The sequence below is a fragment of the Callospermophilus lateralis genome, chromosome 3, assembly GCF_048772815.1.
Source record: "Callospermophilus lateralis isolate mCalLat2 chromosome 3, mCalLat2.hap1, whole genome shotgun sequence".
NCBI lineage: Eukaryota > Metazoa > Chordata > Mammalia > Rodentia > Sciuridae > Callospermophilus > Callospermophilus lateralis.
The window spans coordinates 97,331,210-97,347,904 of record NC_135307.1 but is presented as its reverse complement, the minus strand read 5'-3'; the positions used below and the strand labels follow the sequence as shown (position 1 = coordinate 97,347,904).

The following is a 16,695-nucleotide window of genomic DNA, read 5'->3' as shown; positions in this document are numbered from 1 at the left end:
CATGTGGGTGGTATTTAAGGCAATGAGTTAAATGAGACCACCAAGGGGAAGAATTCAGAAAGAAGAGGGGAAAGGAATCTAGAACCTAGCCCTCGAATATGCTAAAACTTAGAAGCAGGTAGAGAGAGAAGCCTGTCAAAAATATAAAAAGGTCAAGATCATTGATTGAACTGTCATGCGTAACTAATTAAAACAAAATTTTAAAAATAAATAAATAAATAAAAAGGTGTGAGCTAGGAAGAAAATAAGAACACGTCTTGTAAGCTAAGAGAAACAGGTAAATAGGCAGAAAACAGTGGTCAGCTACATTGAATGCTGCTACAAGATACTACAGATAAATTTGGTAACTAAGCCTTTGGTAATCTTGATTAGAGCAATTTCAGAGATGTGATGATGGAAGCCAGTCCAGAGTAGACTGAAGAGCAAAGGGAAGTGGAGGAAGCACATAAGTGCAACTCTTGAAAATTTGTTTGGGGATGTAACTCAGAGGTACAGCCCTTGCCTAGCATGTGTGAAGCCCTATGTCTAATTCCTAGCACAGCCCAAAAAAAAAAAAAAAATTTTTTTTTTGCTTGGAAGAAAATAAAAAATGAGGCTGTAGCTACAAAATTATATAGAATGAGGGAGAAATTATAAAGAAAGAAGCCTCACTAGAGCTGCTCTATCCAATAGTACTTTCTATGAATATAGAGATGTTTTATACCTGTGCTGCTCAAGAGGGTAGCCATTAGCCATATATGGCTATTGAATAGCTAAAAAGAGGAGTTGTTTCTTTTTTTTTTTTTTTTTTTTTCCCCATTAAGTTTTGCCTAAAGGAGGTAGCTCAGTTTGAAAAGTACATGCTTATCATGTGTAGGGCTCTGGGTTCAATCCCCAGCACACACACACAAAAAAATTTTTCATTAAAATACCTACATGTAGCCAGTGGCTACCATATTGAACAATATCACTCCAGAACATATTTGCATAATAATGAAAATGATCCAACACAAAGGGGAAAACTCATGATGTAGGCAAGAAAGCAGTCCTTAAGAATTCAAGGGAAGGACTGGGGATGTGGCTCAAGAGGTAAGGCGCTCGCCTGACATGCGCAGGGTGCTGGGTTTGATCCTCAGCACCACATAAAATAAAGATGTGTGTCCACAGAAAACTGAAGAATAAATATTAAAAAATCCTCTCTCTCTCTCTTCTCTCTCTAAAAAAGAATTCAAGGGAAGGAATCCACATTTATAGAGAAATCTATAAGGAATACAACAAGAACAAAGCAAGACATAAAATTACAGTAACCAACAAGACTTAAAATCAAAAGGTGGATTAAGCATGGTTAAAATGTTTTAATTAACTTTTTTGCTGCTCTGACCAAAAGACCTGACAAGAACAATTTCAGAAGGAAAAGTGTGTCACTCACAGATTCAGAAGTCTCAGTTCATAGCCGACTCTACTTCTCTAGGCCCAAGGTAAGCAAAACACCATAAAAGGTATGCAGGAGAAAAGGATTCAGAACAGGACAACCAGAAAGCAAAGAAGCCTCACCACTGAAACAACCCACCTCTTCCAGTCACATCCTATTCTGCCTAAAGTTAATCCTTATCAGTGGATTAACACACTAATTATGTTAAGGCTCTCAAAACTCAATCATTTTACCTCTAAATTTTCTTGCACTGTCTCACACATGAGCTTCTAGGGTACACCTCACATCTAAACCATACAGAATCTTAAACTCAAGACTAAAATTTTCAAGTTACAGAAAACTATAAAAGCCAAGCAGGAGAAGAAGGGAAGATAAAATATATTTTATCAAAAATCTATTAGACACCAGGCATTTTCTAAGTGATGCGCTATTTCTTGTTACTCCTAACCAAAACCTCATAAGTCTCATTTTACAAACAACAGCACTGATGCTTCAAGAAGTGAAGCAACTTCATGAGTCACATATACAGTAAATGACAGGATTTGGACATATGCCAGTCTGACTCTAGAGTCACAATCTTCCCACAGTATGAGGTGGGAGGTTAAGAACCACTCCATTTCTGTACCTGGAAATAACTTTTTAAAAAATGGCAGATTAGTCTGACAGTTATCAACAAATGCTAACAAGCCTGGAAATACTAGGTCAGAGACAAAAATTATCAGTGCTACTACCCATAAGATAAGGAAAACTAACTTAAAAGTTACTGTTTAATTTTTAATCCAATGAAAATAACTTTATTGGGCAAACAGGAGGAAATGTGCATTCTTACAACTTAACTACTTTATTGAAGAGGAGTATCAATTAGGACATTGATATTGCTTTACAATAGATTTAAAATAATATCCAGGATGTGAACAGCACATCTGTAATCCCAAGAACAGGTGGTTGAAGCAGGAGGATCAAAAGTTCCAGGTCTGCTGGGCAACTGAGCAAGATCCTGACTCAAAGTAAAAAATAAAAAGTGCTGGGAATGCAGACCAGTGATAGAGCACTCCTGGTTTCAATCCCAGAACCACATAAATAAAAAATAAAATAAAATAAAAAAGTCTAAAATAATATCCAGGCTTTTTTTCTTTTCTTTTTTCTTTTTTGGTACTTGGGATTGAACTCAGGGGCACTTAACCACTGAGCCACATCTCCAGCCCTTTTTTGTATTTTATTTAGAGACAGGGTCTGCTAAGTTGCTTAGCATCTCACTAAGTTGCTGAGGCTAACTCTGAACCCAAAATCCTCCTGCCTCAGCCTCCTGAGTGGCTGGAATTCAGGCATATTTTAAAAAATAAAAAACCTACATCTCTCTCAATTTGTACATTAAGACGGCAAAATTATTAAACTGATTTCAATTAGTTATTAAATTACAACTTAGACAATTTCAAATTTGGTGTGGGCAAAGATCATCTAGATCTGAATTGTCCATTAAGACAGCCACTAACTACAGACAGCTATTTAAATATATATTAATTAGCCAGGCATGGTGGCCCACACCTGTAATTCCAGAGGCTCCAGAGGCTGAGGGCCTAAGCAACGCAGAGAGACTCTGTCTCTATATAAAATATAAAAAGGGACTGGGGATGTGGCTCAGTGGTAAAGTGCCCCTGGGTTCAATCCCTGGTACCAAAAATAATAAATATATATTAATTAAATTTCAATTAAACATTAAATTCCTCAGGCACACCAGTCACTTGTTAAATACTCAACAGACACACATGGCTAATGACTGTCTCACTGGACAGCACAGAATAGAACTTTCCACCACCACATAAACTTCTATTGGACAGCAATTACTCAACTTTCCATTGACTTTTTTTCAGAAGGGCCACCAAAGAGAGCATATCACAAGATCTGGGTTTTCCAAACCAGTCACTAACCAGTTGAAAAATTCATGTCTGACATCACTTAGTGATGCTTCTTCTTCTTCTTCTGCTTCTTCTTCTTCTTCTTTTTTTTTTTAGGCATGACTTTATTTTATTTGTTTGACTTTATGTGATGCTAAGGATCCAATTCAGTGCTTCACACTTGCTAAGTAAGCCTCTACCATTGAGCCTGAGCCTGAGCCCCAGCCCCTAGCAATGCTTTTTGAACTGAATATGCATTTGAATCACTGGAAAGTCTTGTTAAAATGTAGTTTCTATATTTGAGATAAAGTCAAGATTCTTCGCCTCTAACAAGTGCCCCAGTAATGACAATACTATTGGTCCAGGAATCACACATTAGTGCCAAAGTCTTGGATCTCTCTGGGATTCAGTTTCCTTAACTGTCAAATGATGTATCTGGAGTAAAATAACATCTATGACCCTTCTCAAACACTAACACTTTATAGTTATAGCACTGTACAGAATTAAATGCACATAAATTTTCATTCTCTGCAGAAGCAGAGAGGTCTTCCTTGAAGTCAAAGGTGGGATTCTAACATTTTGTTTGTTTGTTCAAAAAAGAAAAAAAAAACTACATTTAGATGAAAATCAACAGGAAAATGTTATTTGCTATATAAAGATTCAATCTCTATACAACTTTTTAAAAAATGGATATAGAACACAACTAGTAGTGCCTGGGTAACTTAGCAAGATCCTATCTCAAAAAAATTTTTAAACCATTGGGGTTATATAGCTCAGTGTATTGTGATTGCCTAACATGTGTGAAGCCCTGGGTGGGGGGAGGGGGTGGAAAAAAATTTTTTTAAAGGAAGGCATCTATCTGAAAGTTGATGCTTTTAGAACACACCTGTAATCCCAGCAGCTTGGGAGGCTGAGACAGGAAGATCAAGTTCAAGACTAGCCTCAGCAACTTGGCAACGCCCTAAGCAATTTAGTGACACCCTGTCCTAAAAGGCTGGGGTTAAATCTCCAGCACCAAAACAATAACAACAAAAAAATGTTATCACTACTAGAAAGGCTGAGGTAGAAGGATCACTTGAGGCCAGCTGGTTAGAGCCTGCCAGAGCAACAAAGAGAGACACAATTCTTTAAAAAACGACAGTCAAGGGGGCTGGGCATATAGCTCAGTTGGTAGAGTGCTTGCCTCACATGCACAAGGCACTGGGTTCAATCCTCAGCACCAAAAAAAAAAAAAAAAACCACAGTCAACAACAAACAATCAGAGGGGCATACTATATTTCCTAAACATGCAATTTATGGAAGGAAAAAAAAAGAATGTTGGATTCAGTCCACAGCATTGTTACCTTGGTAAGTATCAATTCCACATAAAAGCAACTCCCTGGAAAAAGTCATTGGCTACACTAACATTACTACTGTTTTTGTAAAGTCTCAGAATACTGAGGAATAAAAATGCCCATTCTATAGGCAGTCTACAGTGTGATGTCATGAGTCACAAAACAGGCTAAGGGAGATGATGGAGCACAACCAACAACGTCACACAGAATTTGTTTTTGAGATATTTTTTTTCTACTTTAACAGGGGCCCTAAAGTAACACAAGATTCAAATGGGCAATACAAACAAGGAACTGGACAGCACTAGTGAGAAGGCTAACCATTTCATAAAGCAATACATGAGGAAGAAGATAGGCTAAGATATCTAGTTTGTTCTTAAATTCTGAACTGTGACCAACGTGATTTTACAATATGTATACTCACAAAAATGAGAAATTATATCCCATCTATGTATGATACATCAAAGTATATAAGTGCATTCTACTGTCACGTATAACTAATTAAAACAAAAAAAAGAAAAAAATTCTGAACTGTGCATGACAACTAATAATCTATATTCCAAACCAAACACTGTAAATTATATGTTCAATTTCTAAATCTTCTAAGTAATGTGATGCTCTGAAAATCCTCAGTACTCATGTATTTGTATTTTTGTTTCCTTTAGTAGGAGATATTTTTAAAGTGTGAATTGAAGTTTATTAAAATTCCTTTGTATAAAGCATGTAATGAAATTTCAAAATGTCTCCAAGGACTTAATTCAAATATATAATACACTTCATTCACAAAATTCCTCAAATAAATCACTCTGAAAAAATAAACAGTATACACAGAAAAGTTAAGAGGTGGGGGTCAGGAGTTTTTTCTTCTCACTTTCAAAACTGCCATGCTCAATCCTTTCATTTTTCCTTCAATCTTATTTTTAAGCCAATTTGCTAAATGTTGGCTGTTTTAAAAATCAATATATCTTATTACCAAGGTTCAATTTAAGTCCTAAAGTTGGAACTGTATAATCAGTTTATCTTAAAAAAAAAAAAAAAAAATGAAAACCAGTGCCTATAACACTACCACCTATTTCAAGATTGATTGACAACAGGGATTGAACCCAGTGCGCATAACCACTGAGCTACATCTCCAGTACTTTTTAATTCTGAGCCAGGTTCTCACTAAATTGTTTAGGGCCTTGCTAAGTTGCTGAGGCTGCCTTGAACTTGTGATCATCCTGCCTCAGCCTCCCCCATCATTGGTATTACAGGCATGTGCAACCAAACCTGGCATCAATTTGTTTTTATTAAAGGAGAAAATTCATATAGATAAGAAAGCAGTATGTATAATCATGTTTTAATAATTTCAACAGAGTGAAATGTTCATGTTCAGAAGATATATCTGATTAAACAGTAACCGTGTTGACACTTTTACAACATTTATTTAAACCAATTTTCTAGATTTTATAGATAACTTTTACACAATTAATGAAAACATAAGCTCAATTTCTACTAAAACCTAAAGTACTATCTGTCCTTTATAAATAACCTGTAACAAATCTCTTTTACTAGTAGTCAAATAACTTCTATTAACAAACATTTAATTTCAGCAACTGATCAGTGACTGATTTTACCTTTCCTCTCAACAAATGTTATGCAATTCCACCTGTAGGGTAGCATTATCCTTTTTAAATGCAATTTAAGAAGCCATTACTTTTTTAGAGAAATTGCTGTTCCTCCTCAGAGGAAAGAGGGAATTATAATATAGGCAGAAACATTTTAGCCTATCATTTAAAAAAAAAAAAAAAAAAACCCAGAGTATAAAAAAGAAAAAAAATAGCCACGTAGCAGTCGTAGGCAGGATGAGTCATCATCCAACTCAAAACTTGCAGCAGCACTTCTAAGCTTCCTCCTACCAGACCCCATCCCCTTCAGCAACATACTCTGAGTCAGCAAACCTTACTATTTTGTCAGTTACGAATTCTCGAATTCTCACGATGCTTAAATGAACACTTTCAATGCTAACACTTGTCATCAGAATGTGTTTTTTCTATTGCAAAATTAACTGTTCCTCAAATCAATCTGCTCCAGATTCTTTTTTAATCACGATTAGTATCCAGACTACTTTTATCCCCTTCTGAAAATAACTGAACTCCAAAACATCCTCATATAAAAACGTTTGTATTTTGTTTTTGTTTTTTTTTTTAACAGTTCTCCATTTTCCATGTCCCCCCTGCCCCACAGTCAAATCTAGTTGATAAAATAGGTCCTGCTCAAACCTGGCATATTTCCTAGATGACTGCAATTACTGAGCTTAGGACACCAAAAAGCAACTTTACAAGTCTGATAGATCAATTATATTAACTGATCTAACAAACATGTGATATATATATATTTTTTTTTCATATTCCTTGGCACACAGCAAGCACTTTAAATACGTTTGAACAACTATTAGCTAAAGGCATCTAAAGTTTCTTCCACCCAATTCAAAATAATTTTTCAAACATTAAAAAATGACATTTCTAAGAAAAAACTCTAGAAGCAGTTTCCTTTCAGGATCGGACACCGTTTAGATCTACGTTCTTTTAATAAGATCATTCTGTCCATCTCAGTTTTCCAATGTTTAAAAAAAAAAAAAAAAAAAAAAAAGACATGGCCAATCAGAAATTTAAGAAAAAAAAAAAAAAACAGGCGAGAAAAATCAGTAATCAGAGAATCACTCTGAAGCTCTTTAATCTTCGTTCAACGACCTGTTAAATTTTCCGCCACGGGCAAATCATCTATATCCATTAAAAAAAAAAGTTAATACAGAAACAGACTTAAGGGCATTTTAGCAATGAACATGAATCTTGCCGCTAATACAGTAGGCTTCTAATTCCACCTCACCAGTTCCGGTCACTGGATCTTTTCCAGTGAGCAAGCCAAATAAGACAAAAGGAAAAAAGAAAGAAAAAGAAAAATCAAAAAGCTCCTGCTGCACAGAGCTCCCCCATACCACCTGAACCAGTGGAGAACCTACGCCAGCCAAGGAACAAAAGACAACCAAACACCTTGACTTTTCAACAGGACTCAAGTCGGATTAAAATGCAAAGTGAAGAGGCTCTTTTCAGTAAACTGACAAAAGTACGTTTCCCATTCGGGTACTTTTACAGACCACCACTTAACATCCAGAAAAAAGATAAGGAAAGGCAGCAGCAAAGAAGGGGGATAGTAATTCCGTCTCAGACGGGTTTTCAGTACCTCGTTTATGGCTAGACTCAAAACTTGGGCTGACTTCAGGGCTCCGAGACGAGCCGGGTGAGTGGTGCGCGCTACGTAATTTGGAGACTTTACCCGGCCGGAGTCAGCTGAGGCCGAGTCACCGGGGCGGGATGGGGGAGGAGATCCGGGAGCCTTTGGAGAGGCAGCGTGCCAGGAAGGCAAGACTCCGCGCCACCTCACGCTCCCGGGGCCGCGCTCCGGGCCACCGCCCCTCGCTCTCCCGCCTGTCTGCCAGCCGGCAGGGCTTCGAACCCGCGGAACCCGGCGCGGGCGGCCGGACCAAAGCCAGCGAGCAGGGCCCCAGGGCGCGGTGCGGCCGGGCCCGGCCAAGCGCCCAGCGAGGGGCGTGCCGGGTGGGAGGGGCGCGCCGGCCGCGCCGCCAGCCCCACGCGGGGACCCCGGCCCGTCGCCCGCCGCCCCGCGCGGGGAAGCGGCGGCCAGGCCCGAGCGGGCGGGCGGGAGACGGAACAAAAGCGCCTTTGTTGAGAGGCGGCCGCCGGAGGGTCATACACAATGGAGGAGGCAACCGGCTCCGCCGCCGCCGCCGGGCCCGCCGCGGCGCCCTCCCGAGCCGCCCCACGCCGCGCCCCGCACTCGTACACACACACTCACGGGACTTCTCCGACTCATCGAGGGAGTGCGGGGCCCGCGGACAGTCCCCAGTGTAGGCTCAGGTCTCCGGCTGTGCTGGCGGCAGCGGCGTCTCCGAGGCTCTCGCTTTGCCGCAGTCGCCGCCATGTAACCCCGACCCGCGAGAGAGGGCGAGGGAGAGGGGGCGGGGCCTCTATGTGTCACGCCCCCTCACGTCACAGGCTCACTCCACGGGTTCCCCCGCCCCCGCCGGCTCCGCGCGCTTGCACGCGCCGGAATTTCCAACGCCCGTGACTGGGCTCTGCGCGCCACGGGGGTGGCTGGAGAAGCACGCGGGCTAGTCAGCAGCTTAGGGTGGGCTGTGCCCGCAGGTTGTGTGGGAGGAGGACAGTCCTGGGTCGCTCTGTTAAACTACTTGCCTGTGCACTAACGCATAAAGAGACCTAACTCCTTCTGAGCGTTTAAGAGCACCTACTATGTGCAAGGCACTGAGCAATCAGAAGAGGCCTCACCCCTTGCTCCTGTCAGTGGGCCGGGAGCTAGAAGCTGAACCTCAAGATGGAGTAGCTGGAAGGTTACAGCCCAAGTACAGGGCAAACACGCCAGGGGCCAAGTGATAAGGTCTTTAATATTCTTTTGTTTGGGGGAAGCTTTATCACCAAGCTACATCCCCAGCACTTTTTTTTTTTTTTTTTTTTTTTTTTTTTTTGAGGCAGGGTTTCTTTAATTGCTTAGGGCCTCACTAAATTGCTGAAACAGGCTTCAAACTCGCAATCCCCCTCCTCAGCTTCTGGAGTCTCTTGAGATTACTGACATGCAACACCGCACCCAGCCTAAGGTCTTTAATTTTGCCTGATTTTGGAGGAAGGCTTATAGGAGAGGTCGCCATGGGTGTTCTTTCTGCTGTATCCTGAATAAATCCATATAACCACAGGAGGTGAAGTGGAAGGGGTGTTCCTGCTGAGTGAATGTGTGAGCCAACACTGGGACACAGAAGAGTACCTTGTTTATTAGAGAAACCAGGACAAGGACAATATGACTGAATTTGGAAGTAATGTACTGTGAGATGCAGTGGGAAAGATAGATTTTGTGTCCACTTCTTGACTAAAAGCAAATTTATTTTTCTTGTCATGACTTATTGAGTCCAAAGAATCTTTCCAGTGCTTAGGTGAAATTTAAGTAGGGATTTATGAAATTAGAGATTCAGGTCAGCATATTTTTTTCAGTGATAATCACCATCCCAAAGAGAACCAGGTATATAGAAGTCGCTTATCATCATGTGCATTTTCAAGAATGAAGCAAAGACTCTTCAAAGATCCTGTAGTAGGGCTGGCGATGTGGTTCAGTGGTTGAATGCTCACCTCAGTTGAATGTTTGCCTCACACGTGTGAGGCACTAGGTACTGTCCTCAGCACTGCACAAAAATAAATAGACAGTGTATCCACCTACAGCTAAAAAATAAATATTAAAAAAAAATCCTGTAGTGACTTGAAGTAGTTCAGATGAGCATGTTTTCTATTTTTTAAATATCTTTATTTTATTTTATTTGTTTTGTACGAGGATCAAACCCAGTATCTCACACATGCTAGGCAAGCACTCTACCACTGAGCCACAACCCCAGCTCCAGTTTTCTATTTTTATGTTTAAAACAATAGCATCTGAATTGGTCCCTAAGCCACATGCTTGGTGTTTAATTAAACAGAAGGGGGGAAGATGCTGAGAGCCATAGCAGAATGACGCAGGGCATTTTTGCCAGAAGGAGTGGTTGAGAGGTGACACCAGCAAGCCATTGAGATGATAATAGTTAATGTTAAGCTGTGTATTCAATTGTATGTTAGACCCCTGCTGTTCTCCTTGGCCTGCTACTTTGGATTCTCTTGGGGATTTTCGGAGAGTTCCCATTGGCTGGGGAAGTGCGGGAGGAGGGATTTCCGGAGGAGGGAATTCCGGTTGGTGTGTGGTGTGTTGGGGGAGAAGGCCACGTGCGTGGCGTTTGGGAGTGTTCCCGGGAAGTGTGTGTAGAGTGCCAGGGAGAGTTCGGGAATAAAGGTTGCTGTTTGAACCTACAAGGCTGTGTGGCGGCTCGGTTATTTTGTGCCCAGCCAGACTGCGGCAGAATTCCAGGTGTGGAGAGGAGGGAATGAACAAATAACTCCAAGATAAAGAGGAGGTTTGTTCAAACACCAAAATTTCCAACGTGTAGAGGCAGCCTGTCTGCAACAAGAGCTCCTTGCCTGTGACTTGTGTCTGTTTCCCTCAAATTCTTTACTCCACTCTCAGGAACTCTTCTACCTCTTCCTTTCCATCAATAATTTGATCACCCAGAGGCAGGGAAATAAATAACAAGCCCAGAAACTCTGGAGGGTGAAGCAGGAAGATTACAAGTTCAAGGCCAGCCTCGAAGTTTAGCTGGGAAATAAATAACAAGCCCTGTGTCTTCCCTCAAGAAGTTTATAATGTAAGCCAGCACGGTGGCACAAAGCTATAATCCCAGCAACTCTGGAGGGTGAAGCAGGAAGATTACAAGTTCAAGGCCAGCCTCCCAGTTTAGCAAGATCCTGTCTCAAAATGAAATATTAAAAGGGCTGGTGATGTAACTCGGTAGTAAAGTACTCCTGGGTTCAATTCTGAGTGCCAAAAAAAAAAAAAAAAAATGTTTATAAAGTAGTATCACCACTGACTGTCAGTAAAAAACACCAAAATCACCTGTTGGTTATATGAAACCAAGCTTTTGGTTTATAGCAGTAAGGGAGACCATGAAGTTGCCAGTCTATAGCCTCTCGAAAGAGGAAAAGGTGTCAGGAGAGGAATAATTATAAGATTTGGGAGATCTGATTTAAGATCAGTCTTTTAATGAGGAGGTCAGATGGAGACTGGGTTAATAAGTAATGCTATATAAGTGATATAATAGTTTAAGATGGGTACACAGAGGAAAGGGAGAGTTTTGAAACAAGCATAGAAGAAAAAGCAGTTGTTTGTTAAACCTAATAGAGTAATCTTGTTAAGGAGGGGGCTGTTTACCCTGATGAGTTCTGTTACTAATGTGTTCTTCCTATAAATGGACTTGGAGGAAGTTCCTGAAACTGCAGTACAGTTTTTGCAACTTCATCTTCTTGAGCAAGAATAAACTGTAGACAGTTGAATTGTAAAATAATGTTAATGCAGTTGGTCCTAGTTTTTAATCCTATTGTGTGGGTATAAATAGTTTTCAGCTTTTTTAAACTTCAGATTATGATCCACTAGTAAGTAGTAAAATCATTTTAGTGTATCATGACCTACATTTTTCCTTAATAGAGTCAAAAAACTAAATCAGAGAGCATCACCTATAATAAAAAGGGCAAGCACTATTTGTGTAACTTTTGGTTATGTCCCACAATTCAACAAGTCTGAAAAGCCATCAATTACGAGACACCATTATTTTATATGCTGTTAAGAAAGCAAAACAACAACAACAACAAAAAAGCAAAAAACCTTATCAAAATGTGATCCTTCATTTGCTACATTCTGCCTTTATAGATATTAAACTGAACTGGAGGAAACACTTTTTTTTTTTTTTTTTTTGGTGCCAGGGATTGAACCCAGGGCCTCATGCTTTCCAGGCAAGCAGTCTGTCACTGAGCCACATCACCAGCCCAGGAGGAAACACTTAACATTGATGGAAAAAAAGTGTAAAATATACGGTATATATAACTGTTGATTGGATCAAAATGTAAAATGCATTTCTATTTATTGTTTATTATTTCCATGAGTTATGCTATTGCTAAAAGAACTTGAAAACTACTGTTGTAGTGGAAGAATGGAGGAGATAACAAATAAATCCAAGAGAAAGAGGAGGTAAGTACACAACAAGGTAGCATGAAATGAGTTTCCTGAGCAGAGATGCAAACTACCTGCTCATTTGGAACTTTAATGGGAGGAACAATTGATGAGGACTGGGGACATCAGAAAAGAATCAACTGGAAGAGAGCATTTTTGAGCTGAGTTTGATCCCATCAAGTAGTAGCAAGAAAAAGACATTCTCAAATGAAAGAGCAGAATGTACAAAGGCATGAGCAATGGGCAAAGTCTGACAGGCCTGGAGGAATGAAGACAAGTTGGCACCAGATGGAGACGGCTTTGATTGCCATGCCAAAACCTGGATTTATGCTAAAGGCAGTAGGAGAGGAATTTAGATGATACAGCTAATATTTTAGAATGATACCTCTGACATTAATGCAAAAGGTAAATTGGATAAGCAAGAGCTAGATGCCTAGAGAGGATAGGAGAATCCATTGTCTTTTTCAGCCCTAAACAAAATTTACTTTATTCTCCAAAAGCCAAAACAAAATCTGGTTTAGGAGGCTGAGCCTGGGGCTCAGTGATAGAGCACTTGCTTAGCACATGTGAGACACCTGATATGATCCTCAGTACCACACAAAAAATTAAATAAATAAAATAAGGTGTTGTGTCCATCTACAACTAAAAAAAAAATTTTGTATGTGTGGTGCTGGGGATTGAACCCAGGGCCTTATGCATTCGAGGCAAGCACTCTACCAACTGAGCTGTATCCCCAGCCCAAAGAATTTAAAAGAATATTTTTTAAAAATCTGGTTTAAGCATGAGAAGAGTGTAGAGGTAGAGAGCATGAAAAGAGAGAGATTATATTTAGATGATTGTTGCATCTCTAATGAGAGGGGAATATTTCATTTGGGGGTCAGAGTGAAATGGACATGGTGAATGTTCAAATGGGTTGAAAGTAAATTGAGTCATACAGTGGCTCCCAATTCACTTCTTTGAGTTTAAATTCCCCTTTAGTCTACTTTCCCCAATTAGATTATTCAAGAGGATAAAATACCAAATATTAACTTTTTCAAAATGGAGGAAAAGTAGATTTTAGCAACATAGATTAATTCCTGGAAAATTTCTTAATATAAATAATTGAACACAGCGTGTTAGGAAAATGTAAAAGGTTATCATGGATTCTTTTCAAGTAAGATATTATAAAGAAATACCACTTCCTTTCCTAATGCAGTATTAAACCAGGATGTTCATCATTTTAGGAAGGCAAGACACCTTTGTGGATAAAATGGAGAGATGTAGGTTTAGATTATTGCAGAGAAATTAACATGTAAAATAAATGAGTGCAAATGAGTTGAAATAAAGAGTGCAAATTAATGGCATGATATTAACCTTGAGACAGTTCTCAAGAAAAGTAGACTTGTCTAGTCTCAATAATATTTTTATCAATGTTTTGTGTGAAGATATTTGTTAAAACTAAGGAAGATACAAAATTTAGATGACAGAATAATTTTGGTTCAAAATCCATCTTCATGTGTAGTAAGGACTCTTTAAAAAGATGACATTTGACTGTAGTAAATACAAATTCCAGTATCTTTGTTCAGAAAAAAAAATCATTTGAAAAGAGACAGGATTTGGGAGATTTGGCTTGACTTGATAATGTGGCAATAAGTGTAGATATTCAGAGTTTGAGCAGCCACCAAAACCTGACAAAATGTAACAAAATGTGTTAATAGAAAACAGTGTCCCTTTCATAGGGGGTACCAGACCTGTGTTATTCAGCTCAGGATTTCTGCACTTGCATGTTCAAATATAGAAAATACATAAAAAGAACTATCACACATAGAAAACTGGTGTTCATTAGGTAGAGACACTCATGAAGGGTGTGGAAACTGTATTCTCTGAAAAAAAGATGCAGTAATTGGCTCTGATTAACCAGCAGAGATTTTTCTAACATTGTTATTCAGAGAGTAGATTTATGCCATGTTGCTTGGAGTTCAGATCTGAGACCATCAGGAGAGCTATTGGAGAGGAACATTTTAGCTCCGCCTAAAAATGGACTATTTTGGATATTGGAACTGAGCCAAGGTGGACAGGACTTCCTGATGAAATAAGCACTACACCCCTGGAAGCATTCAACCAGAAAAAAACAATGGCCACCTGTCAAGGATGCTATAAAAGGTATTGCTAAAGGAGGGGCCAGAAAGGAGGTGAATTCCCAAGGAGGTTAATCTCCAACTTGAAGCTTCTATTTACCTTTTTGGGGGGCAGGGACTCACTGGAGTTTGAACCTAGGGCCATTCTACCTCTGAACTACATGCCTAGCCCTTTTTATTTTATTTTTCAGACAGGGCCTCACTAAATTGCCAAGACTGGCTTTGAACTTGTGATCATCCTGCTTCAGCCTCTTGAGTAGCTGGGATTACAGACATGCATCACTAGGCCTGGCCTATGTTTATGTTCTTAATTTAAAATGACTCTTCTCCTAGACATGGTTTCTATGAAAATACATTGTATCTTGATTTGTAAACAAAACACATTTCTACTGAAGAAATTCATTGCAGGGTACAGTTGATTATCACAGCTGATTTTCTTTATTTGTTGTAGTTGTGCTCTATAAAGTCGCTGTGAACACTGAATTAGTGAATAGAACCACAGCTCTTAGGAGAATTTCAGGCTAAAGTTCCTGTAAACCTCTAGTCACATTTTTGTCAATCAGTCTATATAGGCTTGTTTTATGTGCATTTCTGTTTAAAAATATCTTATTTAATATTAATTGTTGATTCACTGATATTGAACTCATAGCCAGCAGCACTATAACTCATGGCTCTACAAAACCTATCTAATGTGTTTTCTTCCTAAGATGCTTCACAGCCTTCTACCACGTAGGAACACTATACAGCAACTCACTATTGTGGGGACCACTTTAAAGAGCAAAATCACCAACAAAAAGCAAAATGGGAGAAACACAGCACTGAATAGACCACAGAAAGGCTACTTGAGGATATTATGAGACTTGGGAGTGTCATCTTATTTGACCTTAGCTGGGAATTTTCATATAGAGTGATTCAAATATTTTGCCACTTTGTGCGTGTCTGAAAATAACTGCAAAAGAGTTTTGATATTGGAATTATAAATACATTTCAACAACAGGCAAATTTGCAAACAATCTGTAAATAATGAGGCTCCATTGCAGTTAAAAATTCTGGAGAATCCTGCTACAGTTGTAGCTCAGTGGGAGGATGTATGCTTAGCATGCACAAGGCACTGGGTTCAGTCCCTAGCATCAAAAACAAAAAAGAAAAAAAGGTTATGGAAAGAATATTTTCCGTCAAAATCCATCAGTTATATCTAAAGTTGATGAGAGGCAAATCATATGAATGCCTGCTAATGAAATTAAGGATCCCAAATTTAACTTGATGGGAAAACAGGTTCTTATATCTCAGGAGAATGGTAATAGGTATCACTTACCAAGCTCCTAAGAAGTAGCCTGTTTCAGGTAACCACTTCATAAACATTGTACCATTTTATCAGGCTATGATAAATGGAGCTTCATTTAAAAGCTCCAAAAACACCTTAAATTTTTTAGGAAAAAAAAACTGGCTTTCCTTCTAATAAAATCGATTTATGAAACAAAAATCTAAACACTTTTTGAATAATGGTTATATAACTACATACTTAAATAAACTGGGAAATACCTACTGGATAGTTTTTAAAAACTAATTGTTAAATAATGAAAGCAACCCCACCACCACTACCAATGTACCTTGGAAGCCAATGTTTTCTGGAAGTGGGACACATTTGTAGAAATGGTAAAACTGAATAGTAATATAAGTTTATAAGTTATAGCTTCCTCCTCCATCACCATCCCACTCACCCTACAACCGTCTTTTTTTTTTTTTTTTTTTTTTGGTGGTGGTTGTGCTGGGGTTGAACCTAGGTCTTTGTGAATGCTATGTTCCCAGTCCCAGTCCCTAGACACATACGTTTTAAGAAGAGCACAGAGATAATGACACTATCTGGCTTGAGAGAACTTCAGTCCAAAGGTTTTCTTACTTCGACTCTGTCCTTACTCAAAATCTTGAGAACAGATACTCCTCATTTCTGGAGATAGTTACATTGAAACGTGAACCGCTTGAGACCACAAAGATTTCTATTACTATCCTCAGTTTTTTTTAAACAACCTGGCCTCTGCCATTAGGCCACTGTATATGAAAGTAAAAAATAGACATGATGCCCCTCAGCCCATGTACAGGAAGTGATAAATGTTTTGAATTGTGAGAATAAAGCAGCTTTCACTACACAAGGTCATGCCCTTCCTCTATACTCCATTAGAAAACGCTATCCCACATTTGGGGAAGAAGTTAATTACTATCAAACTTCAAACTCTGCTGTACATTAGTCATTTGGGGTGCTCCACTTACTGATACAGTATAAATTCCTATTT

At 39.2% G+C, this 16,695-nt stretch overlaps 1 protein-coding gene across 4 annotated transcripts in view; it reads right to left on the bottom strand.

Moving 5' to 3' along the window:
- The window catches only part of Mapk6 (mitogen-activated protein kinase 6), a 57,182-nt gene extending 48,551 nt beyond the window's left edge, over window positions 1-8,631 (bottom strand). For 2 of the 4 annotated variants that reach the window (XM_076850794.1, XM_076850791.1), the window contains exon 1: window positions 8,493-8,631. The gene's annotated coding sequence lies outside the window, so the exon portion shown is untranslated. Of the gene's footprint in view, window positions 1-7,859; window positions 7,922-8,480 lie in introns of those variants that run through there. The other 2 variants (XM_076850793.1, XM_076850792.1) reach the window with 2 other exon arrangements.
- Window positions 8,632-16,695: the final 8,064 nt, after the last annotated feature.